This window comes from Rhinolophus ferrumequinum, chromosome 9 (assembly GCF_004115265.2).
Source record: "Rhinolophus ferrumequinum isolate MPI-CBG mRhiFer1 chromosome 9, mRhiFer1_v1.p, whole genome shotgun sequence".
Taxonomy (NCBI): Eukaryota; Metazoa; Chordata; class Mammalia; order Chiroptera; family Rhinolophidae; genus Rhinolophus; species Rhinolophus ferrumequinum.
In genome coordinates this window covers 36,017,191-36,044,414 of record NC_046292.1, presented here as the reverse complement: position 1 = coordinate 36,044,414, position 27,224 = coordinate 36,017,191, and the positions used below count along the sequence as shown (strand labels likewise).

Sequence of the window (27,224 nt, the reverse complement as noted above, 5' to 3'; positions counted from 1 at the left end):
TGCCCTCATTATCTAGGTGATCTCATTCAATCTTGTGACTTTAAATGTCACACGTAACAGTCACAACTTCAAAGTTTATACCTTTAGCCCAAGCTCTCTTTTGAACTCCAGGTGATCAAACATACAACTAACTGCCTGTTCATCATCTCTACTTTATAACCATCTCACTGGCATCTCAAATTAGACCTAGTCAGAGCAAACTCCTGATTCCTGCCCTCCCCCAAAACCCGCTCCCCAGGTAGTCTTCCTCCTCTCATGAAATGGCAACCTCATTCTCTTTGTTCAGGCCAGAAACTTTGGAGTGGTCCTTGACTCCTCTATCATTTCTCCATCCAACTCATAAGCAAAGTCTGTTGTTTTTGCCTTCAAAATATATCCAGACTCTACTTCTCACTGCCCCTACTAAACCCTAGTCCAAGCCACTCTAATGTCTTGTCCAGATTGTTGTAATGGTGTCCTAACTGATCACTCTGCCTTCATCCATGCACCTCTACTTCTCTTTTTCTAAAAAACTAAGTCAAAGTGATTTTTTTTTTTAAATGTAAGGCAGATCATGTAACGTCTCTTCTCAAAACCTTGTAATGACTTCCCATCTAGTTCAGAGTTTTTGAAAGGCCCTCCCTGATGTGACTCCCTGGCATTTTTCTGACCCCACTCAGTCTTATCGTCACACAGGCATTCCTTACTATTTTTGAAGCACCACGATACATTTTCCCATTTCAGGGCCTTGCACTTGCACTTCCTTCCTCCAGATACGTGTTGCTCCTGCCCTTACTTCCTTCAGGTATCTGCTCAAATTGGAAGTGCATTTTCACTGAGGCCTTTTCTGACCAACCCATATAAAGTAAGTCTTCTTTCCCTACTCTCTGCCCACACCCTGGCAGGCTGGCAACTCCTGTGCCTCTTACCCTGCTTTCTTTTTCTCCACTGAATTGATCACCATCTGACATAATAGATATTTAGTTATTTATTGTCTACCACATACTAGAATGAAAGCTTTTGAAGGCAAGAACTTCACGTGTTCCCTGCTGTATACCTGGCACTTAGAGCAGTACCTGGAACCTAATTGAAGCTCAGTAAGTAGCTGTTGAATGACTGAAGCAAACAGACAACCTGAGAAGTAATAATAATGCCATCTACCATTTATTGAGTTCCCACTGTGCGTCAGTCACCTCTGCTATGCACTTTACAGGTGTCATCTAATTGAATCTTTACAACAACCCTGTAAGATTGTTATTATCCTTACCTTATAGTTGAAAAATGAAAGACTCAAAGAAGCAGATTTCAAACCCATGTTCAAAATCTATTACACCAGGCAAATATTATTTCCATTTTATGGACACAGAAACTAAAACTGTAAGTTAAGTGTTTTGACCAAGAGCATATAGCCAGGAAGTGGAAATTAAATACAAAGGTGCTGATTTTTTCTGTTATATCTTACTAGGAGCCTGGAAGGGTGAACTGACATGGAGAAAAACTGACATAAAGCCAGAAGAATAGTCAAGGGATGTTGCAGTACTTAAAATGAGATTGACAAAAATGCAGCCAACACAGGGAAGATTAGAGAGAAGCTTGTATATAGTCTACTGACACGTGGGCTGAGTGTTTATTTCGATAAATGGTTCCATAGATTCTCCTGTTCCCTCTATACTTGGAGTCAGAGGTCTTTGTTGTAATGCAGGCACTTCCATCTGTTTGCTGAGTTACACTGAGTGCATTATTTCTCTTTTCTATATTTCAGTTACTTTGTCTTTTAAGTGAGGATCATGTTATGTGTCCTCACAGACACATTGTGATGATAAGATCAAAGTGATAATGAAAACACTTAATACACGACAGAGGGCCATGCCATTTGATTTAGTAATACTGAGTCTCTCTGATCCTTCTCCAGCGAGTCACTATTTTTGATCTGTCTCTAGCCTTTAAAAAATAAGTTTTTAGACATGTTCCTCAGTCTTAATAGGAAGGTGACCTGCCCTTTGTCACTTGTGTTATAACAGACCCTTCCTTGGAAGAATGTCCACTATTTAGTACAGTCCCCCTAGTGCAGGAAAAATGTGTTCTAAGCATTGGCAGTCGTGACAGGGAGACAGCGTGATGACATAAAGAACCAGTTTTCAGGTAGATCTCAGGCAAGTCCCATAACCTCTCTGAACTGATTCCGTCACCTGTTCAAGGCAGATAAAAATAGCCAGGTATGAATTAAGTGAGATTTAAGAATTAAGTGAGGTGATTTGAGGGCAAGGACATGACCCGTGTAGGTATTCAGGTCACATAATGCTGTAAGACGTGTAGGAATAACACAGCTCACCTACTGGACATGCCCCTGGACAGGGCACTGTGTACTGTGTGCAGGAGGAAACCACACCATCTCGCTTTCAGTCGTACTTTCCCTTAAGGAAGCATATTCTCTCCTCCCTCCATGTTACTGTTTCTACAAAACAGAATTCTTTTAGGTGGGATTGCATGGCAATGTGATTACACACCAGAGAAGTTTTCAGTGAAATGTATTGATACAATTTTCTGCTTAGTTTCAAGATGAGTTGGGTCTGAGCCTTCTAAAAGTATGTGGATCTCTGATGTGAAAGTTTTCTTTGAAATTTCTGTGGCTGATTTGGTGACCTCTGTGGTTCTTACAGTCTTTTCCAGCTTTTAGTCAGACAGGGAAATTAAATTAACAATTATTAATGTCCCGTTCTGTGCCAGATGCTGTGCCAGACACTTCAAAAAGTATTCTCTCATTTAATCTTTATGCAAACCCTAAGGCATAGATAGTAGCCCCATTCTACAAATAAAACATTTGGGGCTCAGAGATGTTAAGTAATGTACATATGTTTGTAGTAACTAACATAATTGTGATTTGAACCTCCAAAGCCTATACTTTTTTGTTTGTATAATGTGTCAAGGGATCCCCAAGACCACCTCCAGGTTCTGTGATTTTCTAGTAGGACTCACAGATCTGAGCATATAGTAACACTCACTGCTATGATATACTACAACAAAAGGATACAAAGCAAAATCGGCATAGAGAAAAGGCACATAGGGCGAGGTCCAGGCAAAGCTTCCAAGGGTCCTCTCCCAGGAGAGTCACACAGGATGAGCTTAATTCCCCCTGAATGATTTGAGACAACATATGTGAAATGTTGCCAGGCAAGGAGCTTATTAGGGACGCAGTACCCAGGATTTTTGTTGGAGTCTGATCACAGAAGCAGGTAACCTTTGCCTGGCACATATGAAAATTCCAGAAACCCAGAAGGAAAGCAGATGTTCAGCATAAACTTTGTTGTTTGCACAAACAGTTTAGGCTTCATGAGCCACTCTTACCAGTTCTGGGAATAGTAGTAGGAACCCTTCTGAAAACCAAGTTCCCAGACACCGGCCAAAGGCCCACCTTACTAGCAAGCCTTTTAAACAATAGCAGTCAGGCCTGCTATGTTAACTCTTTTCTGCATTGATCACCCCTTTGCTGTTTCTATTTCTTTACTAGTAATTTATTAAATATAATAAAGTCTTAATAAACAGTGGCATCTCAGATTTGATATCTACATGGCATTTTAAAAAACTAAAGGCAACATTCAAATCAGGAAATTACGCACATAAACCCGCTTTCTGCGTTGACTCAGAAGGACTGGCCCCACTGAGTGGCATCCCTTCCAGGATGAGGGTAGGCGGGGCCCAAGCAGCAGGTGCCCCTTGACCTGGGACAGGCCAGGTTGAAACCCCCATTTCTCTACCGTCCTCTCCACCCCACGCTGCTTCTGGGCCTTGTGGCCATGTCAGTTGCCATTTCGCCCCTTTGCTCTTGACCAAGTCATCTTTACAGAAAAATTACGGTCAGTGGAACCCTATACACAGGATGAGAACAACCTGCAGTATTGCTATCAGCTATGCTTTTTAGGGATCCTGGACTTAGCCGGTTCAAACAAATCCCATTAACCATTAAGGTCTGTCTTAGGAAGCCAGGTGACTTCCTCCTTAAGTTTCTGTATTAACCATTTTTTTTCAACCTGGCCCAAGGCATCAATTCAAGTACAGCACAATTCTGGCTAAGTTGAAGCTGGCCTGAATGCCTTCCAGGACTGAGGCAATGTCACTGTATCTGGGTACACACAAGAAATAACAATCCCAAAGCACACACGTGGTACCCCTAGAAACAAAGTTTCCAAATCATTAGCGCACCCAAGCAGGACATAGCGTTAGTCAGGCCCACCGTGGTGACTCCCACCCTTGGGTTCTCAGTCAATCCAAATCATTTAGCTCAGCCCTCGGTTTCAGAGGGACTGCCTAAGGCTCAGTCTCACACAGTTTTGCTCGTCCATGATACCAGTCCATCACCTCCTATGTGTGGACAACATCTGTCAGTGTTCTGTGTGGAGTGTAGGAGTTGGGGCCACCCCCTGCTGTCTCGTAGTCACTGTGGTCATGTGTGATTGTAGACTCAGCAGTGAGTTTGACTTCAAAGCGTTCCCAGCAGCTTAGCAAGGTAGCATCGGAGTTTGCCTTCAGAAAGAGGGGAACGTTGCCAGGAACAAATTTTTGTGTGTGTGTGTGTGTGTGTGTTCATGTACTTTATTTTTGTTGCCTGCTTGGCCTATATAATATATAGTAACATATGACACACATTAAACATATTTCATATACATATTATAAAATGAAGTAACTGTAGAAATACTCGAAGCAATAAAGAAGGGTACAATTTACTGCAGAATGAGAAAGAACTAGCAAATTGAATAATAAAAAAGTCAAGAGATATTCTTGCACAATATTTGAAATGACATATCCAAGGATGTTCGTTCCAGCCTTGTTTGTAAACGCAAAAGATTGGAAAGAACCTAAATGTTCATCAATAGGAAAGAAATTTAATTATATTTCATGTGTATAATGGAATAATTTTCAGCCTTCACAAAAAATGAGGCAAATTATATTGACCAATTTCAAAGATATTATGTATTGTTAATAAAAAAATGTAAGATACTGAACTGTGGGTATGGTTTGCTACCATTTGTATAAAAATCAATTATATATACAAACATGTATATAGATGTATATGTACATATATATGTGTATACAAATGTATATGTGTATATACACACATGTCTATCCATTATTCATATATATATGCATATAAGATATTCAGAATAATGGAACAGTTGATGCTTTCCAGTTCTCATTCTTGTAACATCACCAGGAAGTGTTTTAAAAAGCAAGGATCTTTAATGCCTTCCTCCCTCCCCTGCTAGATGCCAGGGTGTGGTTTTGTTTTGTTTTGTTTTTCTCCTTTGTTACAAAACCAGTGTGTCCCTTTTAGCGGTCACAATTTTACTTTTTTTTTTTAATCATCCCCTACTCTCACCCAGACCTTTCTTTTGGAAGGATTGTATGCAAGAGGGACAAAAGATTTTTATAGAAAATCGGTTTTGTACAACTTAACCAGAAAGACACATCATGTTTAGGAATTGGTCAGGACAAAATCCTGAATTATAAAAAATTTTCAAAATGAGTTTACATAACCGCCCACCCCTTTCGTCTTGTTCATTTACCCAGTGAGCAGCCTAGGAAAGATCAATCCTTTTTTAAGAACAGCCGTATTTAATAATCCAGTTGTCCTTCTAAGGTGTGTGTACCAGGAGAAAGGTGAGAGAAGTAGAGTCAAGCTATTTATTAGTCTACTGTTGCCAGCTGCAACGACTCTGGGAAGTCAAACACAAGTCAACAACAGTGAGACATCCCCCTAAGGAAGTGAGAAGTCTGTCTGTCTGTGGGCAGAATGGTCACACTCCTTGTGATGTGCCCTCTCCCGACTTGTAGCTTTTTGGCAGGAATCACAAGGTAGGAATGCAGTCAGTCTCCGTGTCAAATATAAGCCAATCAGCAGCTCGATTTTAGATGGTCCCATCAAAAAACAAACCCTCTCCTGTGGACATTAGTGTGTGTCCCAGATGGTCTAGACAACATCCGTGATGTTTGCAGTTTCGACCCCACAGAAATCTACAGTGGTCCTGGAATCCAAGGCCTGGTCATTGAGCCTGTGCTGCTTTCAGTTCAGCACAACAATTTCTGATGCTGAAACTACTCACAGCAAACAATGTCAGGTTTTAGATTAGAGTCAGGTCCAGGTAATTAGGATCTGTGGGGTGAGGACTTCAAAAGAAACCAACAACTTTTCTTCAGTGGCAGCAAAGCCAAGATGCTGCAGGGCCAGACAGCCGTGTTCCAAATTCAAGAGACAAGGCTTTCCTAAGCCCTTTTGGTCTTATCCAAATGTATAGACTCAAAAACATGCATCACACTGGAAAATCATCAGCCTCTAAAGATCAGATATCTGATTTTATAAGAGCTTATTAGCAAACGAAAAATTGCCTTTTAAAACCCCCGAAGAGTATATCTAGCGATTTCCTCTGTTTTCCCAGAGGCTCCAATAAGCAAAAAATCATTAGTTCTGGAGACTTGTTCTGTTTCTAGTACTCAAATAGTTTAAATTCTAACCCATTCACCAGTGGCAAAAAGCAAGGAAATTGAGTTCCAGCTTTGAGTTTGCAGCTTTCCCTGGTTTGGATGATTTCTCTAGCATTTATGAAATTAGAAGCATATAATGTTTTGTATCAATTTTTACTATATATCCAGGTGCAACAGCTACAAAACACAAAATCGTTATTTTTTTAATCCTGCCCACATTTTTTCTCATTGCAAATTTACTCAAACACCTATCAGTAAATTCATCATTTACAGGGTTAACATTAAAGTTGTTGGGGAAAGATCACCGCTAGAATGCAAGGGAAGAGGGGGAGGGAATGGTCCTTGGCCATTGCAGCAGAGATGACAACAACTCAGCTGAAGAAACCGCTGGAGTGTTTTTCTCCCTTTGCTTCCTTCTGTTTTATCTGAAATTGTGCTCCAGCCCTGGGAACTGATGTAACTTTTTTTTTCTCCCACTTGAAGGAGAGAACAATGCAAACTTTTAATGGTTTTGGCCCATCCAAAACTCATCTTTGGGAATTCTGTGACCCTTTCTCTTGCCACTTGAAAGAAGAGAACAAAAACCAAAGGCATTCCAAGACTGCACCTTTTTCCCCTCATTTTAGTTAGTATAACCAAAAGCAGTCAGGGGAGCCAGCAAGCCAACTTTCCTGGAATTCCATAGGTAACTTTTACCTCTCATAACAGACAGCAGTTCAGCAGCTGTTTCACATCATGGATGAATGGCTCCATATCCACCCAGGCACCAAAGGTTCATCATTCCTTCATTCTTTATTCTCCTAGGCAATATTTTTATAGTATTTCAATGAATCAGATCAGGTTGTTCTATTGAATCCCACTTCTGATACCAACTATGTGGGGGTGGGATCCCAAGACCACTCCGAGGTTTAATGTTTTCCTAGCAGAACTAATAGGACTCAGCATATAGTAATACTTGCAGCTATGATTTATCACAGCAAAAGGATACAAAGTGAAATCATCAAAGGGAAGAGGCACAATGTGGTGAAGTTTAGAGGAAACCAGGTACAAACTTCCAAGGGTCGTCTCCCAGTAGAGTCACACAAGACACACTTAATTCCCCAGCAGTGATTTGAGACCACACATGTAAAATGTTTCCAAGCAAGGAAACTTATAAGAGACTCAATACCCAAGGTTTTTATTGGAAGCAGATCACGTAGGTACCCTCTGCCTGGCACATACCAAAATTCCAGAATCTCAGAAGGAAAGCAGGTGTTCAGCATAAACTATCTTTTTATCCACAAACAGTATAGGCTTAGTGAGCCACTCTTATCAGTCCTGGGAATGGTGTGACCCGCCCCCCTCAAAAAACAACAACCAGGTTCCCCAATATCAATCGGAGGCCAAACTTGTAAGCAAGCATTTCAAAGAATAGCCATTAGGCCTGCTATGTTGACTCTAAAATAAAATATAATTTTATTTTTTAAGATATTCACATCTGAAATTTACTTCTGGGGTTTACTAGATATGTAGGTAGGACTCTGTAAACTAGGACACTTGTACACATTTGATTTTGCCTCTCAGCTTGGCTGATAACAGAACTTAGTCTTGTAGCGAAAGGTAAAAGTAGCCTCAGAAAAAATACTAATCACCAGTTAACCTGTATTTTCAAAGGAGATTTTCAAGAGAACCTGAGGAAAGCACAGTCCCTGGAGATGGCCATCTCCTAGTTTCTAGAGTGCCAACATATTCAGTGTAAACTTGCCCCCTGCAATGGCCTGCTCAGAGCCCCTGAATTTGTCCTTGAGGCTGCAGCCACTTCCACTCACAGATGGAGAATACTTCCTTCAACCTGGCTATTTAAAATAAAGGGGGAGTTGTTGATATTTATTTATCCTTGTTATATAAGCAAATATACATCAACACTGTAAGGATGATTTATTTAACACTGCCTCTTCTTTTCAATCATGTTTCAGAGGCATGGTAGCCTGAAATGAGAGCATGCATAGGCTGTAGAATCAAATGGACCTGGCCTTGAATTCTGGATCAGCTCTTCCTTGAGTGATCTTAGAGAGATTACTTAATCTCTTGGTAAAATGGGAGAAACAATGCCAACTTCAAAGGGTTGTTAGCATTAAACGAAAGAAAATGTAAAATGTTTGATACATACAGGATTTAACACAGTAAGAACTTAATAATGGTAACTGTTATGATGGTAATGGTGATTATTTTTCTCCTCATTGTTACTTCTTCCTTCCTATCCTGATTTTCTTTTATGTTTTGGTTTCAAGAGGACAAGGAATCTTTGTCTAATATTTAACTGTTTGGAAACTACCAGCTTTTGAGTAAGGATATCAGACGGTGTGCCTTACTTGCCTAATAATGAAAGCTTGAGAGTGGTGTTCAATTAGAAATATTTAGAGTTTAATGTCTGCCTTCTGTTTTACCAGCAGATTTCCTTTATAGTTGGAAACATTACTGATTTCATTTATGGTGTTTTTCCTAGAGTGAGAGACCAGGCTATTTCCTCTTGGAGATTTTTACCTCGTTTATGTCCGGGTCCTCCAGGTCCAGCTCTGCATAAGTTCATTTAGGGTAGTAGCTATGCTGTATCTTATTTGCCTTTGTACCTCCTCCCCCACACACACATAGTTTCTGGCACAGTACCTGAACAGGACTACCACAGAGTAGGAGCTCACTGAACTGTGAGTGGATGGAGGATAAATGAATGGACAACACACACTATGGAGGGGATGATGATGATGATGGCACGGTCTCGGTCTTCAGGCCAAGTCTGGTAGGGGAGATAAGGCAGGAGATCTCCCTAGCAGGCACAGGACGTGTACTACTACCACGCTAGGCACAGCGTGAAGAATACACAGGAGCAGAACAAAAAGGTCTGTGTCAGTGGTGCAGATTGTGGTGAGCAAGGTACCCAAGAAATTGCTATCTTCTTATTTTGTTCTGTAGGCTGTGTGGAGCTGTTAGTTCTAGAACGGAAAAGTACAGCTGATTCTCATTTTACACGTTGTAATGTTGTATAAAGTTGCCACAAACACTGAATTAGCAAATACTCAAACATTGCTCCTAGGAGAAATATAGGGTTAAGTTCCTACAAGCCTCTGGTTGCAAATTTTCATTAACCAATTAATGCATAACCTTGTTTTATGTGTGTTTCTGTTCAAAAACACCCTATTTAATATATAATGTTGATTTGTTAACATTGAAATCATGATCAACAGTACTATAAGTCATGCCTAAATATGATACATACCTATTTTGAACAAGTATTTTTTTTTTATTGGGGTGACAATTGTTAGTAAAATTACATAGATTTCAGGTGTACAATTCTGTATTACATCATCTATAAATCCCATTGTGTGTTCACACCCAGAGTCAATTCTCCTTCCATCACCACATATTTGATCCCCCTTACCCTCATCTCCCACTCCCCACCCCCCTTACCTTCTGGTAACCACTAAACCAGGGGTGTCCAAACTGCGGCCTGTGGGCCAACTGTGGCCTGCAATCCATTGTTAATTGGCCCGCAGCAAATTCCAAAAATATATTTAGTTTACTTAAATAAACCAGGTGAGGCAATACGTACTTCACCTCGAGTGAGTGGCCAGGCTGTTTGTGTATTTTACCGCATATGGCCCTTGGTGAAAACCGTTGAAAAAAGTTTGGACACCCCTGCACTAAACTATTGTCTGTGTCTATGAGTTTTTTGAACAAGTATTTTTTAGAAAGGAATTGTGGAGTACTACTCAGCAATTAAAAGGAATGAATTCTTTTTTTTTTTTAAGATTTTTTTATTGGGGAAGGGGAACAGGACTTTTATTGGGGAACAGTATGTACTTCCAGAACTTTTTCCAACTCAAGTTGTCCTTTCAATCTTAGTTGTGGAGGGTGCCATTCAGCTTCAAGTTGTTGTCCTTTCAGTCTTAGTTGTGGAGGGCGCAGCTCAGTTCCACATCCAGTTGCCATTGTTAGTTCCAGGGTGCGCATCCCTTGTGGGAGTCGAACCCGCAACCTTGTGATTGAGAGGACGTGCTCCAAACAACTTAGCCATCCGGAAGCTCAGTGGCAGCTCAGCTCAAGGTGCCATGTTCAATAAAAGAAATGAATTCTTGGCACATGCAACAACTTAGATGGATCTCCAGGACATTTTGCTAAGTGAGAAAAGGTACTCTCAAAAGGTTACACATTGTATGATTCCATTTATATAACATTATTGAATTGACAAAATTATAAAGATGTAAAACAAATTAGTGGTTACCAGGAACAGAGGGTGTGGTTGTAGGGGGTGGGTGTGACTATAAATTTTGTGGTTTCATTCTGCATCTTGATTGCGGTGGTGGTTACACAATCTACACATGAAATAAAATTGCATATGAATATTCAATGTACACACTGAAATGAACATACATAAAAACTGATGAAATATGAATAAGGCTTATAGTCTAGTTAACAGGTTCATACCAGTGTCAATTTCCTGGTTTTAATATCATACTATAGTTCTATACAATATAGTACCATTATATACCAACTACAGTATAGTTCTATACAATATAGTACCAAGGGGAACTGGGTGAAGGGTACAAAGGATTCTACTATTTTTGCAACATCCTATAAGTTTATAGTTTTTTTCAAAATACAAAAAAAATTTTTTTTTAATAGGGATGGTCATTTGTCAAGCAGAAGTATAAACAAAATCATAGGAACATAAGCCAGCTCATGTTCAGGGAACTGCGCACAGTTTGCTCTTGTGGAATTTAAGACGTAAAGTTGAGCATTGAGGGAAATGGGATAGGAGTTGAAAAAAATAACTGAAGGATTTTCTATGCTTTGATCCAACAAATATTATTTGAACACCTCTTATGCACAAAACATTGGGGATACTCTAGTGAATAGACTAGACAAAGTTTTTGCCCTCATGAAATCAATTCTAGTGGAAATGTGAACTAGTTAACATAAGGTAGGTATTAACCCTTGTATTAAAGATGAGAAGTTCAACTTAGAACTGTCGAATAGCTAACACAAATTGACATACTAATAAATGATAGGGCAATGGCTCCATCTAGGTCTTTTGATTCTACATGTCCGCCTTTTCCCTACTGTCTCAAACTTGTTGATTATTTTTATCAGGAAGAATTAGAGTAGGGAGACCCTAGAAAAAGGAGAGCAGATAGGACTATTGCAATAGACAAGACAACAGGCTGTGGGAGTCTGAACTAAGATGGCAGCAATGGAGACAAAAAGAAAACAGTAGAATCAGGAAGAAGGAAGAATCAATGGGATTGGGTGATTGTCTAGCTCTGTCAGGGTACGGAGGGTAAGAAGAAGGAGTTGTCAGAAGTGATTTAGAGGTTCCCAGCCTGAATGACTAGAGAGATGGTAGTTCATGTGCAGAAATCAAGGACGATAGATGAGGAGGCAAGTTCACTTTGGGATTTGTTGAGTCTGAGGTTCCAGGAGAAAGTCTACGTGGCGCTTTCTAACAGAGGCTAAAGGGACTTAAACTGTGGGAGTGGCCAACACCAGAAAATGCCCTAGCAGTGACGGGAGCAGATTTGAAGGAGATGAGTGATGAAGAGACAGTATAGGGTAATGGTTAAAAGATTGGGTTCTGGAGTCCCAGACTGAATCTCCACTGCCATTTCCTAGCTCTTGGATCTTGAGCAAATTACTTAGCTTCTATGTAGCTCAGTTTCCTCACCTATAAGATAAGGATAATGATAATACCTACTTCACAGGGCTGTTGTAAAAGTGGAATGAAATGATACTTATAAAGGGTTAGCTCAGGGGTAGCCAGTTAGCTTAGCTGGTTAGAGCGCGGTGCTGAAAACACCAAGGTTGCCAGTCTGATCCCCACATGGGCCACTGTGAGCGGCACCCTCCTTAAAAAAAAAGAAAAGAAAAAGACCCAGCTCAAAGTAAATGCTCAGTGTATTTCAGCTATTATGATGAAGTTGATGGCAGGGAGAGGAAAGGATTTTGCTAACTCACAGAAGTATTGAGAACTGGTGGTATTATATAAGAAAACCATTATTGTGTGTGCCCTGTGCCAGATCAAAGGAATACACAAAGGAGTTTTTAAAGTATGTTTAAGGTGATTACAGCCATTTCGTGGAAGCTGAGTGAAATTCAGAGCTTTAATAAAATCTGCCTTTGCTCCTTTCTGACTTCCATACTTACAAAGGACCTGGAATGGTAGGGATTGATGACAATGAATAAAGCCAATTATTTTGGTACCTGCTATATGCACAATCAAGTATATTAGTTCTCTGAAAGATAGCTGTTATCCCCATTTTACAGATGAGGACACAGAAGGTTAGGAGAGCTTAAATTTCTCAAGGTTGCACAATAAATATCAATACCAGTATTTGATTCCCCATACCATGATGAATATAAAATGGAGTGACTTACTGATATGTATAGATATGTTGATGTATTTAAACCTTTAAAAAAATTATTTACTTTGCCCCAGAACTTAATTTTATAAGGTGTTTATAAAGCACTATACCATTCAAAATTGCCATATCAGAAATCAAATAAATTTTTGAAGGCTATACATACAATCCAATCTGACTCCATCCAACCATAAATTAAAAAATCATTAGTTCTGTGCTCCATATTCCAGATACCTCTGCAGACACACTTTACTCATGTAAAGTCTGTATAATAACCCCATTGTAAATACAAACAACTGCAAATGTGTATATATGCAGATTAACCCTTCTAGACACTCCTTGTAATTTTCAAAGCCATTGCTGGTGTTCCAGCGTACATCAGCATGTGCATCAACATGCCAAATCCCCCTGGGCCTCACTGCATTGCCAGCTCCAGCCCCAGGCCCAGCCCCCCACCTCCTTCACCCAGGCCACACCCTGTTTTTCACCCAGAACCACTACCTCATGGCTTCAGGTTTAATGTCGATGGCTGAATCCCAAACCTGAAGATTCTTTTGACATTGCCAAATTATTTCACTTTCCTTCCTCTGGTTGGCTGTATGTGAGAGCCTTGTGTGAACAAGCCTTTCTCATGCATGCACTTTAGACTATGAGAACTAGAAAAGACCCCTATTTTATAATGAAAACAACAAGATGTAGAGAAGGAAAGTAACTTGATCAAGGACTACAAAAACCAAGACAACAAACGTAGAAGTGGTTGGCCCAAATTTACAATAGTCACCAAATGAGAGTAAGATACACATTTTTCAAACAAAGAATTGTATGCATCAAATCTGAAGTTATTTGGGATTATTTCTGATTCATCTGAGTGCAGTGCCTGGCTCATAGTAAGCAACTAATACTGGTTTATTGTATGTGAAAGTATAAGTCAGTAAAATGATTAGATTGTAGGAAAGAGTTGTGCAAATTGGAATGCGACAAGGAGGAAAGAGAATATGGAGCTAATTGACACCCTAGGACTGAGTTAGGTGTTTACCTTCTCGTGCTCCCTGCTGCCCTCTTCTCTGCTGTCGCCCTTTACTGTTCGGAATTGCAATGGGTCGATTTCTCCTCTGCATGCTGCCCTAGACTCTGCACTCCTTCAGGGCAGAGACAGTACCTGCTCACTGTTGTATCCCAGGGCCTGGCATGTTTCTGCCATCATAGTAAACACTCAGGAAATATTTGTTTAGTAAGTAAATGAGAAGAAAAATATATTCCTACCTATTCATGCATTCACTGTCTTTGTTTGGTTTTTGTATTTTCCATCTTACCAGGCAGAAACTCATGGTATCCTCATAGCTCAAGGACAGGCAAGAGACGGACCACATTACAGAGAGGGTCCACCCTCTCTTATTCCTGGTTTCCCACCTTCCCACCTTCCCCGCTCCATCCCCCCATAGTACTGGAAGAAAACTCCAAAGCCTGAGGGGAAAACCATGGAGTCTGGAATTTGAGATCTTGAAGCCCCGCCTCCTCAACCCCCACCCAGGTTAAAATTTTCAGGTGTTTTTTAATAGCCACTTAGTTACTTAGTTATCAGCTTCTAATTTTGACAGCTCCAGCAGGGCATACTCAGAGGAATATGCCATAGTGGGGAGGGAACTAAGGTGGGAGACAGGCATCCTGGGGCAGGATTTTGATTCTTCCAGCCATTCGTTGTGTGATCTCAAGCAAGATACATACTCCTCTGGGTCTTTTCTTCATCTGAAACATAAAGAGATTAAAACAAGTGCTTTCTAAATCTTCTTTCAGCTCTGTTACTGTGTGATTCTATGATTAAATGACCTGGATATAGAAAATACCTGACCCACTGACAACTCTTTTGAAAACTAGAACAAAACCATTGGCTTCCTGGTGTATTCACTTTATTTCATATCATATTCTCCTTCTCCTCTTATATGAGAATGTCTCTGTCCCAGGCAGTTTATGGGGACTTAAGCTTTTATTTGCTGTAGCTGGAGGCTTCTCTAAGCTGGAGCTTTGACAATATTTCATTTATTTATCTGAGCCAGAGCTTAGGATCAGGTGGCAGCTAAGTCACTTAAGGTTATTCAAATGCATTGAAAATGTTGCTTAATAATTCAGAACCAGTTTTCTCTGTTTAGAGTATTAAGATTTTTTAAATCCTCCTAATTAGCCAATTCCAACAGCAGTTTAAGTAGGGAAAAATCTGTCCCTTCTGAAAGGGCAACTGATGCAAACTTATTTTCAATGCCTGTGTCTGTGCAGCAGGACTAAGTCAAGGGCTAGGGCTTGTCCAGAGCTGGGGGACAGCTGGGATGACCTGCAGATGGTGTCACGGACAGGCTCTGCCTGCTGTAGGAGTGAGTTTGCAGGAAGTCTGGGGCTGGAGCTCCTCTTGAATCCCACTCTTTGGATTGGTGGAAGCGCTAGTGAGGCGTGAGGAGCCTCCATTCAGTCATTCAATAGGTCAGTCTTTTAGTAAACATTTACGAATTCACACTGTTTCCACAGTATACTAGGCCCTGGGCATAGATAGCCACTGAGACTTCATGTCATTCCCTCAGAATTCAACCGAACCGGAGGGACAGGCTTGCAGATAAACAATTGCAAACTAACCTGAGAGGCACAACAGACAGGTAAGTCACTGTGAAACTAGCTGATGCTTTGGCTAGATCCCCCAGAAAGGGGTTGCCTTGCCTGGTCAAAGTATAGGTGTGCTGTTTTAGCAAAGGACAGGCTTGGCAGTGCCAGTGCCTAAATTTCAGTTTATACTGACCTTGAGTCTGCCAGCAGACCTTGGCTGTCACCTTGTCTGAGGATCCTGAGGTGAAACAAAGGTGTTAGTGCAGGAAATGTGGATTGACCACATTCAGGGCAGTGGAATAGGCACGTGAGGGAAAGACCACAGTGAACATATGGCCCCTGTGTTTCAGGAGCCCATGGCCCAGTGAATGGGAGAAGCTGCCGCTTACGATTAGCTCTGTTATAAGAGATTCATTTAGGCTCTGTCACTTAGACCTGGTTTTGTAGATGAAGTAGCATTTGAGCTGAGCCTTGAAGAATATATAAGTTTTCAACAAGGATGGTCCAGTAGGGTTAACTACAAAGACAAAGGTTCAGGGAGGAAAAGCACCAGACATATTCAGGGAATAGCAAATTGCCCTAATTGACTGGAGCATAAGGTCTGTGAGGGAATAGTGTTTAGAGAAAAAATGTTGAGGCCAAGCCATGACCACCCCTTCAAAACGTTTAGGCCCAGGTATCATTTATATAACTTTTTTTTTTCCAAAAGAAAATAAACATCTACTTTGCCACTTAACTCTTACAATGTTGTTAATAAGGGCTTGCTGTATATTTTTCACTGCTCCATAATGTGCATTCTCTGGTTTGATCATCCAACAAGCATTTATTAAGAGCACATAATGCAGCAGGTTCTTTGCTGGAAGCCGGAAATATAGAAACAGGAAACACCACTCTGTCTTTAAGTTGCTCATAAGCGACTTGTCCAAGCTCACACAGAAGCAGTAAGCCAGGGTGAGGAGCCAGGTCCCCCAGAGGTGCCTGTTCCCTTCTCTCCTCCTCTATTCTGAGCTGGGACCCTCTATGGACATGCGGTCTGAACTGATAGAAAATGAGCATGAAGAATTCTGGCCGGTGGAATGCGTATCTCCAGCCACCTTCAAGTACCACTTCCTTAGCATCTTCTCTCCTAAATTCTTTTGTTTCTCCTCCTAGTACTTTTCCTTAAATCCAGGCGAGAGTCTGGGAGTTTCTGGTATAGGTTTGGTATTGTACAGGTGCCTGCTGGACCAGCCTGCTGAACAGGAAACAACTGCTCTGTTCATGATTCTTGTCTTCCAGTTTCATAAGCTTTTAGGCAGATGAAATGTAATATCAAAATAGCTCAGAGAGAGCCTTGGTAACATTTAAGATATTGAACGTGCTGCATCTGGTAACTAGAAAATTTAATGATCTCCTGCTGTTTTGGTAATTGGATAAGTAAATACATCAGAATAAATCACACCGGCAAGTCTTTTGTATGTCGTTAGGGACTCAACTCTTTTAACTCCTGTTCAAAGCTCCAGCTCTTGAGTGGTGTTTGCGTGCAGAGTTATACATGCACCAGCTCCATGGTCCTGCGTGAGTATTAAAATGCATTCAAAATGCTCACTTTCTCCCTAGCCACTCTGCCTGAAGAGCACATCGAGCATGGCACTCCAGATCTCTCTGAAGCCAGGGACAAAAGTTTCTTTCAGAAGTTTAAACCTAATAAGACATTCGAGCCATTCATGATCTATCTCCAAACTGTCTTTCGGCTTTGTCTTCCATTATAGGCATGCTATGAGCCTTGCCAAAAACACCACCCATTTACAAATTGGGAAAAGGAGGCAAAAGCAGAAGGGGCCTGTCCTGTTGCCCTAAGGAACCATGTAAGAATTTTAAGTAGGAAAGAGACAGGATCAGATATTTCGTTCGAGTCTCTCTCGAATGGCAGTATGAAGGAGAGAGCCAGAGAGAAATGGTCTGTTAGAGCCTGTTAGGTGTTGGGTAATGTTGTCTCCAGCTTACAGATGAGAAATCTGGGTCTTCTGGAGGTTAAATGACTTGCTCAAGAGCATACATGCAGAACTAGGATTCAAAACCCACCAGTGCTCCTTCTGCTGCCTCCCTAATGAGCACGTAACCCCTGCCTGGTGGTGAAGCTCTGGGCGAACAATAATCAGGGTTTCTCAGGTTTGCAAGCTGAGGTTTAACAGTTCTGAATCTAAGCAGTCAGCAGGTTTCTCTCCAAGTGCAGTGGTTGGTATTGTGGGCCAGTCTTTTGTCAGAGGCACCGTAGGAACCTTTTAAACGAGGACTTGACAGCCTTCCGTGACATCAGCCCCTGAAAGTGAGGCACGTCCTCTGGATTGGTGCTTCCCAGCCCTTTTCCCATCACTGCCCACATTGAAGATAGATGTTTGTGTGCCTTGTGGGGTAAACATGCTAGGTTGCTCAGGTTCAGAGACATCTCAGCCTGAGAATTCTGGCTGCCCCCCAGGGATGAGGACCAGCATCTTTCCACACTGCGGAATCCTCATTCATGAATTTGCCTATACCCGGTCTATTACACTTTCAGGGAAAAGTGAGCTTGCAAACCACTCTGTACAGCAGAACTTCCTTTTATTCAAATTGTGTCTTCTCGAGCCCAAGAGGGACGAATCTTTGGAACAGGCTTCCCAGGATGAGGAGACATGACTGTTCTCATTCTTTTTACGCTTTTTGTATTCTTTTTATGCTTGTTATGTTCACTCTGCAGACTTGGATCTTTTCCTGTGTTCCCTTCCTGCCTCCACCCCTTCTATTCCCTCTGGGCCGTCCCCACTAACTGTTATTTAATAGTATAGTGACCAAAGCCACCACCATGGGTACCAATGCAAGGAAAGGGTCACATCTTTCCTTTGGTGTTTGGTGTTGAGAGTCTCCCTGACAGTGTGCCACTTTAGACTTGGTGTGCTGATTAAACTGGCCGCATAAAGGCACAAGCTGGGAGTGAAGGATCCAGATTTGATCCTAGATCTGCCGTGAATGCTCAGTAACCTTGAATAAATTCTTTTCACTCACTGGGCTTTTCGGTCCCCATCTGTTACAGAGATGACCTCTAAAGACCCCTGCAGCTCTTAAAGTCATCAGGTCTGTCATAATCGAGGAACTAGTTGAGTGAAATTTGCCCAAATGCCTGAGGTCATATACTCTGTTATGGGGATGTATGTACTTCAGTTACATAAAGGGGGCAGTCCTTTCCAGCAAGAGACTTAGAATAAATAGTCCAGTGTGTGACTACAATACTAAAATTATCTAGTGTCGTGGTTAAGAGCACAGACTTTGGAGCCAGATCTAGTTTTAAATCTTTGCTCTGCCACTTCCTGCCTATGCAATCTCACACAGGTTATATAATCTCTTTGAGCTTCTATTTCCTCAGTTTTAAAGCGGAGGTAATAGTACCTCCCTCCCTCGTAGGGTTGTGTAGTGCTTATAAAGCACTCAGAACAGTTAGCACCTAATAAGCTCCCAGTGAATGTTAACATGATTGTTCTTATCATTATAACGTGATAGAGCAAAGAACAGATAGGGCAGCCTACAAGACACAATTTCTATCCCTTTGTTACCTTAGTCTTCTCTCCTTTGTTTTTCTTTCAACTTTTCATTCATTCTCCCATCTTCTCACCCCAACCAAAAAAAAAAGTCAAGGAAAGAAAATGTCTTGTAGGCACCCGATGTTTCTGCAGCCGCAGAAGCCTCCCTAGCCTCATTCTCTGGAACCCACTCTACCACAGTTTAATAATGGAGCATCTGTCACTGCTTTCTGGAAACCCTCACCCAGTGCCACTTCTTTCCTGTGGTTCAGTGAGACATTGGTCCACAAACTACACAGGAGGCTTGATTGGAAATAAGTCACAGAGTAGTCCCTTAGTGGACCCCTCCGCAATGGAGGTTTCTTTTGGGGTTGCATTATCACCTGTAGCAAATGTAGAGGAAAAGTTGCTAGGAGCTACAGCGGTGGTTGTGGATGATGATGGTAATGGTGATAACAATTAGTAATCCCTTATGCTTTTTTATTATTATATTAGTTTTATTATTATATCAGCTGTACAAAACAACATAGTGATTAGACATTTACACCCCTAATAAAATGACCCCCCCAGTCTACTACCCTCTTACATCATATATAGCTGTTACAGTACTATTGACTATATTCCCTATGCTGTACTTCACATCCCATGAATATATATATATATACATATCCCTTATGTTTGCAAAGACTTTACAGTTACAAAAGCTTTTCACACCCTCATCAGCACATGACCAGCAGATCAGCTCTTAAGCTCTCCCTCTGATAGTTTGTGGGTATAACTGCCCTCTTTAGGGATTCCCAGCTCATCAAAAGGTGTTTAAAGAAAATGGGCAATTAGCAATTAGAACCAAGGTGACAGTAACAAAAGATAGCCTGTGGGGAACAACAAAGCCCATACCACAACAGGGACAAGAACGAGCCCCACCAAGACACATCTACAGAGTGCCTGCTTTCTTTATGCCCAAGGGAAAGCTAGCCAGTCCCATTAATTGTCCCCTGTTTAGTAGGATCAGAGGTTAAGAGGCAACGAAAGCCAATGCTGGGTGCAAATTCTTCCCTTATCTTTCCTAGTTGTGTAATCTTGGGAAAGTCCCTTAATCATTTTTGATCTCTTTGGTGTAGCTTTATGTTATAGATGGGAAATGTATTTTAGAATTGACTTATGAGTGACTTTCTCATCTTCTAATCAAGGCCAAATAGACTTTGAGAAAAAAGAGCTGTGACCCTGGTATCAAGTTACGTCAAATCATAATTGTTAAACACTTGCTTTCTGCTAAGGGGTTATTTGGGGTTTTAAAGGCCATGAAATAATAACCTTTTTACCTAACTAATTCAAGACTAATTGAAACACATAAGACCAATTGAAAGATAGACACAGGACTGAGGTGGGGATAAAAATATTGCCTTTGTTACTGAAAAGGTTTATCAGAGATTGTGGTTTGGGAACTGCAGCCAAGGGGCTTGCTGATATATTTTGTGCCCCTAAATTGAGACTTTCCCTCCCAGTCCTTGGCACAGCTGGACTCTGAAGGCCCTTTGTATCTTGTAACAGGAAGGCAGGTTAGCTCCAGAAAAGGGAAAGGGCTGAGCTCAGATTCTTCTCCCACACTCACCAAACTGATGGGTCTCTCCTCACCTGTCTGTGCGAGACAGGGAGAGCATCCAAGAGTCCCTCCATATGGAAGCATGAGTATGAAATAAATGCTTCATGGGTTATAAGTTTTATCATATTGAGTCCTCACAACAACTCTGGATGGCAGAGAAAGTCTTGATTTTATAAATAAACAGTGAACCAGAAAGTTAACTTACCTGTGGTCATCAGATAGCAGGTTATAGCAGTGGGAATCCAACCCAAGTGTCCCTCCCTAGATCACACTCGGACCATTCCAACCTTTGGGGAGCTCAGACTGTACAGGTGACATCTACTATACACAAAGAAGGCATTGAATCATCATAGCTTTCACGTGTCAGGCTCTGGGATGGCTATTTAAGCCCTACAACAACTCTTTCACCCAATGGAGAAGGACATTGGAACTTTAAGCATCTTACTGACATGACTACGAGCTTGAATTTGAACCCAAGTGTTTCTGTTTCTAAGTCCAACTGCAGCCCAGTTGACTATTGAATCACTCTCCTCTCCCTCCACCCCCGTATATGCACACTTCTTAAATGCAAAAATTAAAGCTCCGAGAAGAAGAGTGACTTGTCTAGAGTGGCACCATTAGAGCCAGTCTAGACTTGTCTAGAGTGGCACCATTAGAGCCAGTACTGGAACCCATACATTCTGGCCCTTTACATCCTGCCAGCGTGAGATCGTGTCCAGCCCTGACAGTCAGTACAGAGGACATGGAGGAGGGAGAGCCTGCTCCCCTCCTCACTTTTCAGCTGAGGGCTGAAAGGTGAGTGAGGGTTTGCAGAAGAGGTGGTCCATAACTGAAGGGGAAGTTTTTGGTTGTGTGTCTGTATCTGATGTAGACAATGAGGTCTAGTTGTCTTTCACATGGAGTTGGGGCCAGGGGAGGAATGGGTGTGGATGAAATTCTAGTGTTTGCTCACTGTGGGAGCTGCAAAAGGCTTATAAATGTTCTGCCAGTGTGGCAAAGGGTTGCTCCTGTCAGGCTATGCAGGGCTTCCTGTGCTGACAGGACTGCTAGCATACCGTCTAGAAAATGGTTTTGTGTTGGTCCCCAGAGGGAAGCAGGCAAATACACGAGAAAATGTGAGAACAGAGCGTTTCTCCCCTTGAAGATGCTGAAACTTTCTGAGATGCAGATTTTACTCTAAAAGCAAGAATATGTTTTGGGAATCATTGGTGGTTTATTGCTTCCCAATTCCTCACACTGAACCCGAAGGCTGTGACTTACAGAGGGAGAGAGAACCCCATTAAGCCACTTGTAGGAGTTGGGGGAGTTACAATGGAAATGATGGGGAAACAAGTCAGAAGGCTTGGGTTCTCATTCTGCCTGTACCAGTTATGCTGTATGATCACAGGCAAACCCAATCTCTGGGTCTCGTTTCCTCATCTACAGAATAGGGCTGATTCCCAAAGCATAATTTCCAAGTACGACTGTGGGGCATTTCCCCCATTAGGAATCTGAAAAAAAAAAATCCAACCTAGGATGTTTTTTAGAAGCTTTTATTCTTTCAGAGCAGTTTTAATTACACAGCAAAATTAAGCAGAAAGTACAGAAAGTTCCCATATAAGCTCTGTCCCACACATGCACAGCCTCCCCCATTATCCATATCCCACACCAGAGTGGCACTTTTTCTACAGTCGGTGAACCTACAGTGACATCATAATCATAGTTTACATTAGGGTTCACTCTTGGTCTTCGGGTTTCGACAAATGTATAGTGATGTATGTCTGTCATTATAATACCACACAGAGGATTTTCACTGCCCAAAAAAATCCTCTGTACGCTGCCTGTTTATCCCTCCCCATTCCAAACACCTGGCAACTAGTGATTTTTTTTTAGTGTCCATAGTTTTGCCTTTTCCAGAACATCAAATAGTTGGAATCATACAGTATCTAGCCTTTTCAGATTGGCTTTCTTTCTCTCGTAATACGCATTTAAGATTGTTCCATGTCTTTTCTTGGCTTGATAACTCATTTCTTGTCAGCACTGACTAATATTCCATTATCTAGTTGTAGCACAGTTTATTTATCCATTCACCTACTGAAGGACACCGTGGTTTCTTCCAAGTTTAGGCTATTACTGAAAAAGCTTCTATAAACAGCCATGTACAGGTGTTCGTGTAGTTATAAGTTTTCAGCTCCTTTGGGTAAATACCAAAGAGCATGATTGCTGGATCATATGGTAAGTTTTTTAAGAAACCACCAAACTGTCTTCCACAAGTGGCTGTACCATTCTGCACTCCCACCAGCAGTGAGTGAGAGTTCCCCTTGCTCCACATCCTCGCCAGCATTTGGTGGTGTCAGTGTTCTGGGTTTTGGCCATTCTAATAGGTGTGTGGTGGTAGCTCAGTGTTGATTTGCATTTCCCTATATGATGTGGAGCATCTTTCCGTATGCTTACTTGCAAATCTGTATGTCTTCTTTGGTGAGGTGTCAGTTAAAGCCTTTGGCCCACTTTTTAATTGGGTTGTTTGTCTTCTTATTGTTGAGTTTTAAGAGTTCTTTGTATATTAAGATAATAGTTCTGTATCAGATGTGTCTTTTGCAAATATTTTCCCAGAGTCTGTGGCTTGTCTTCTTATTCTCTTGACAGTGTCTTTTGCAGAGCAGAAGTTTTTAATTTTAATGAAGTCCAGCTTATCAATTATTTCTTTCATTGATTGTGCCTTTGGTGTTGTATCTAAAAAGTCATCACCATATCCAAGGTCATTTAGATTTCTCCTATGTTCTAGGAATTTTATAGTTTTGTGTTTTAGATTTAAATCTGTGATCCATTTTGAGTTAATTTTTGTGAAGGATGTAAGGTCTGCTTCTAGATTCATTCATTTACATGTGGATGTTCAGTTGCTTCAGCACTGTTTGTTGAACCTAGCATTGTTTCTAAGTGAAAATATTAGATCCAGACTTTCCTTTATTCAACTGCAAAATAAAAGCATTGCCTTAGCAAAATAAAGAAAATAAAAAGGACTGATACTAATACTGACCCTACATGATTGTGAGTTAATGTTTATGTAAGTATCTTGCAAACTATAAAGTATGATGCATATATTGCTGCTGCTGTTGTTTTTAATATTACTCAGCTCCTGCCCTCAAGTAGCTCCCAGCCTAGTAGTAGTATTATGTTTACGTTCATGGATTTAAAAAAAAAGAAGAAGAAGAAGTGAGAAGCAGAATGGCGTGGCTAGAAAGAATCCCAAAATAGAAGTCAGAAACTCTGGGGCAGAGTACTGCATCTGCACCTTCTCAGCTGTGTAACCTGGGCCAAGGCACCTCACCTCTCTGAGGCTCAGGCTGCCCATCTGTGAAATGAAGGGGTTTGACTATTATTAATTTAGTGCGAAAAATATATCCATTCAAGTTTCCTATGCATAATGAATAAAATGTCAAGATGGTTGACTTTCCTTTTCTAACATAGACAAAGTCAGGCCATACCTCTTATCTGAGAATACCTCACCTTCCCCAGTGGGTTTCCCTGTTGATTTAGAGAGTCAATAATTCAGTAAAGTCCCAAGTAAATGGCAGAACACAAGCTCAGATTGGGTTCTTGTATTCGTATTTTATAAACATTTCAAGATTTTTTCCCCTGACCCTTGACCTTTTGCCATTCTTAAAGTGAAGATCTTATATCCGAAGCTTGGTTAGAAACAACCGCAGGGTCATCTCCTCCACCTTCTTTCTCTATGTGGATCCAGTTCTTCGCAATACCTCTGGCACTATACTCTAGTTGTTAAACATGTGGACTCCAAAGCTAGATTGATTTATTCTGGCTCTGCCCTTAAGGCTTTGAAACCACGGGCAAATTACTTAATCTGCCCCGTGGCTCAGTTTCCTCATCTGTAAAATGGGAAAAATGATTGTACCTATTTCAGATAACTTACCTCAGAAGGTTATTATGAAAATTAAGTTATTTTTTAAATGTAAAGTGCTTGGAATATGCCTGGTATAAAGTAAATGCTCAATACATGTTAGGCATTACTATCACCATCACTTTGTTCCTCAAATAACCCTCTGTTTGAATGCTTCCAGGGACACTAGAGAGCGCACCTTCCCCACCCCCTCCTTTTCCCTAAGGTAGTCTGTGGACATGTTAGCCAGAAGCATTTTGGTTGTCTTGAGCTTTGGAGTCAGGCAGACTTGAGTTTAAAACTTTGTTCTGTCTGCAACCTTGGGCAAGATAATCCATGGTGTCTTCGACTGTGAAATGGCAAATAATACCTACTTCACCAGGTGTTTGGGGCCTAGTGAAGGTACTTAACAGGGTTCCAGCTACATGGTAGGCACTCAGTAAATGGGAGAAAATAAAAAACAGAAGGTGGGGGACAGGGAAGGTAAAAGAAAGAAGCTGTAGTAGCCACACCAGCAGCTGCTTCTCCATTAAAAACTTCTTCCTGAACAGCTGAGTTCTGCTGCTTTGCCATTTTGCCTCACTAATCCCAGCTCGACACACTGGAGCTGCCCGGAACCTGTCTGCTGGTCAGTCCTTCAGATACTGAGAGGGCTGGCACAGCCCAGTCCCTGCCCCTGTCACTGCCACTTCTCTGTGCCCTTTCTCCAGGGCGACGTCTCCCAACCCTGAGCTGTTTCTCAGAGAACATGATTTTAGGCTCCTCCCCCAGGAGGTCCTCCTGGCATGCTCCACATCCTGCTTGAATGGGGCCCAGAGTGCTGTAGGATGATTTCACAGTCTGGCCACTATCTTGCTGGGGAGAAGCAGGGTCCCCCTAGGCTCCCCACAGTCTCTGTCCACGCCAGGCAAATGGGAATGGACACAGAGGTTGTCCCTGTTCACTTGGAAATTCCTGTCTGAAATGATCTTCAGAGAAAAAAATTGCTTATGACTTGGGGCATCAGACGGAGCAGCCCCAACACAGCCATGTTTGCTGTGAAGCAGTCCATTGGTGGCACAGCCCACTGAAAGGGGGTCTCCAGATATTGAGGCATTATCCTGTCCGGGAAAAGGGAGCACTTCTGCTGGGCATCAGGATAGAAATAAGAAAGGCAGCCAGCTGCAGACCTGGGCTCTAGGAGGCTTTGGGGAAAGAGCTCCAGCTTTGAGGCTAAACAGACCAATGCCCCAACCCAAAGCAACACTCCAGCCAGTAACGGCTACTACAGACTGAACACTTACTGGCTTGGGCATCAGAGCTTCACCAGCATTATTCCATTTATCCATCACAGCAATCTATAAAGGGGAAACTGATTATTCCTATCTTACAGGTGGGAAGACTGAGGCTCTCTGGTTGTTTAATTTCTTCAAAGTCATATACATAGTGCCAGAGCTGAGATTTGAATCTAAGTTGGCATCACTCTCTTTAACCAGTATGCTGTATAGACAGACCCTTACTATCCATGTGGCAGCCACTTTGAGCCTCAGTTTTTTTCATCTCCACCTACCCTGCATAGTTGTTCTAAGGACTAAATGGAATAACATTTGAAGTGCCTGGCATGTAACAGATGTTCAAGAAATTTTAGTTTCATGTCCCAGTTCTCCCACTTAAAGTGACAGAGAAAAATCACTTAACTTTTCTTGGACGTAGTTTTCTCATGTAAAAACGAGGTGTGTTTTCTGAACCTCTGACCTCGCGTGTTGACCGTTCAGGCAGGGTTCACCAGGGGCCCGGTGCTCCAGCCTCTCAGCCTCGTTGCTTCCCAGCGTCTGTTTCTGCCAGTATGCACAGCTCTGGCACTATTATGATTATGGTTTCTCCCAGCAAACAGCATATTTACAAACCACAAATAACAAAGTAGAAGATGCCGGAAAAGCTCTGGCATGTTAATTAAGAACAATAGCGGAAGCAGCTGGGCAGAAAATGCCAGTGAGTCAGAAGCAGAGGCAGCATAGCTCTGTTTGTTGACAGAAGCCAGCGCAGTGTTGTACGTTAATTGGGGAAGTAGGTAAACATTTGCCAGCAGCTTGCCCCCCAGTGCATTGAAAGACAGACAGCAGGCTGGGCCCTCCCCACCGCCTTGCCTGCCCATCTGCCCAGAGCCCAAGAGATACCAGTAGAGCAGCTTTACTCCGGGTTCTTATAAGTAGAGAGGATTCTGGAGGCGGATGTGTCTCCTTAATGACCCTCCTGGGCATACCAGGTTTCCATCTGGATACAGTCAAAGAGAGTGTTCCTCCTTTAGCTCACCAGTCTGCCTATGACACCCGGTCCCCCAGAGTCCCCATCCCTGTCGGCTAGGAGAAGACAGCGGAGCCATCTCATTAGGTATGGCTTGAGGTGAGCAGAGGACAAGGTCACGTGCCTTGGGTGCTGCGGTCTCCACCCATGGGCCCAGGGCTCCTGTACCTCACAGAGCACCGCCCGGCCTCCCGTCATGCACTCTCAGAGCTGCCCATTAAGCCGTGTGCTCACCCCTCCTTACCGTTGCTCACACACCCGGCAGCCGTCATGGAATACCTGCTCTGTGCCAGACACTGTGCTTATTATATATTTTTTTTATCATTTAATCCTCACCTCAGTCCTGCAAGACTGACACTAACTCCAACGCCACAAAGCTAATAGCCAACATAGCTGTGATTTAAACCAGAATCTTTATAGTCCCAAAGCCCATCGTCCTTTCCACTAAACCAGTATTTCTCAACATTGTAAAATTCATGATCCCTTTTGTT

General features: G+C 41.9%; 1 protein-coding gene across 1 annotated transcript in view; it reads left to right on the top strand.

The window, feature by feature from the left end:
* FAF1 (Fas associated factor 1) overlaps window positions 1–27,224 on the top strand; it is a 394,652-nt gene that overhangs the window by 366,300 nt on the left and 1,128 nt on the right. The gene's annotated exons all lie outside the window — the stretch shown is intronic.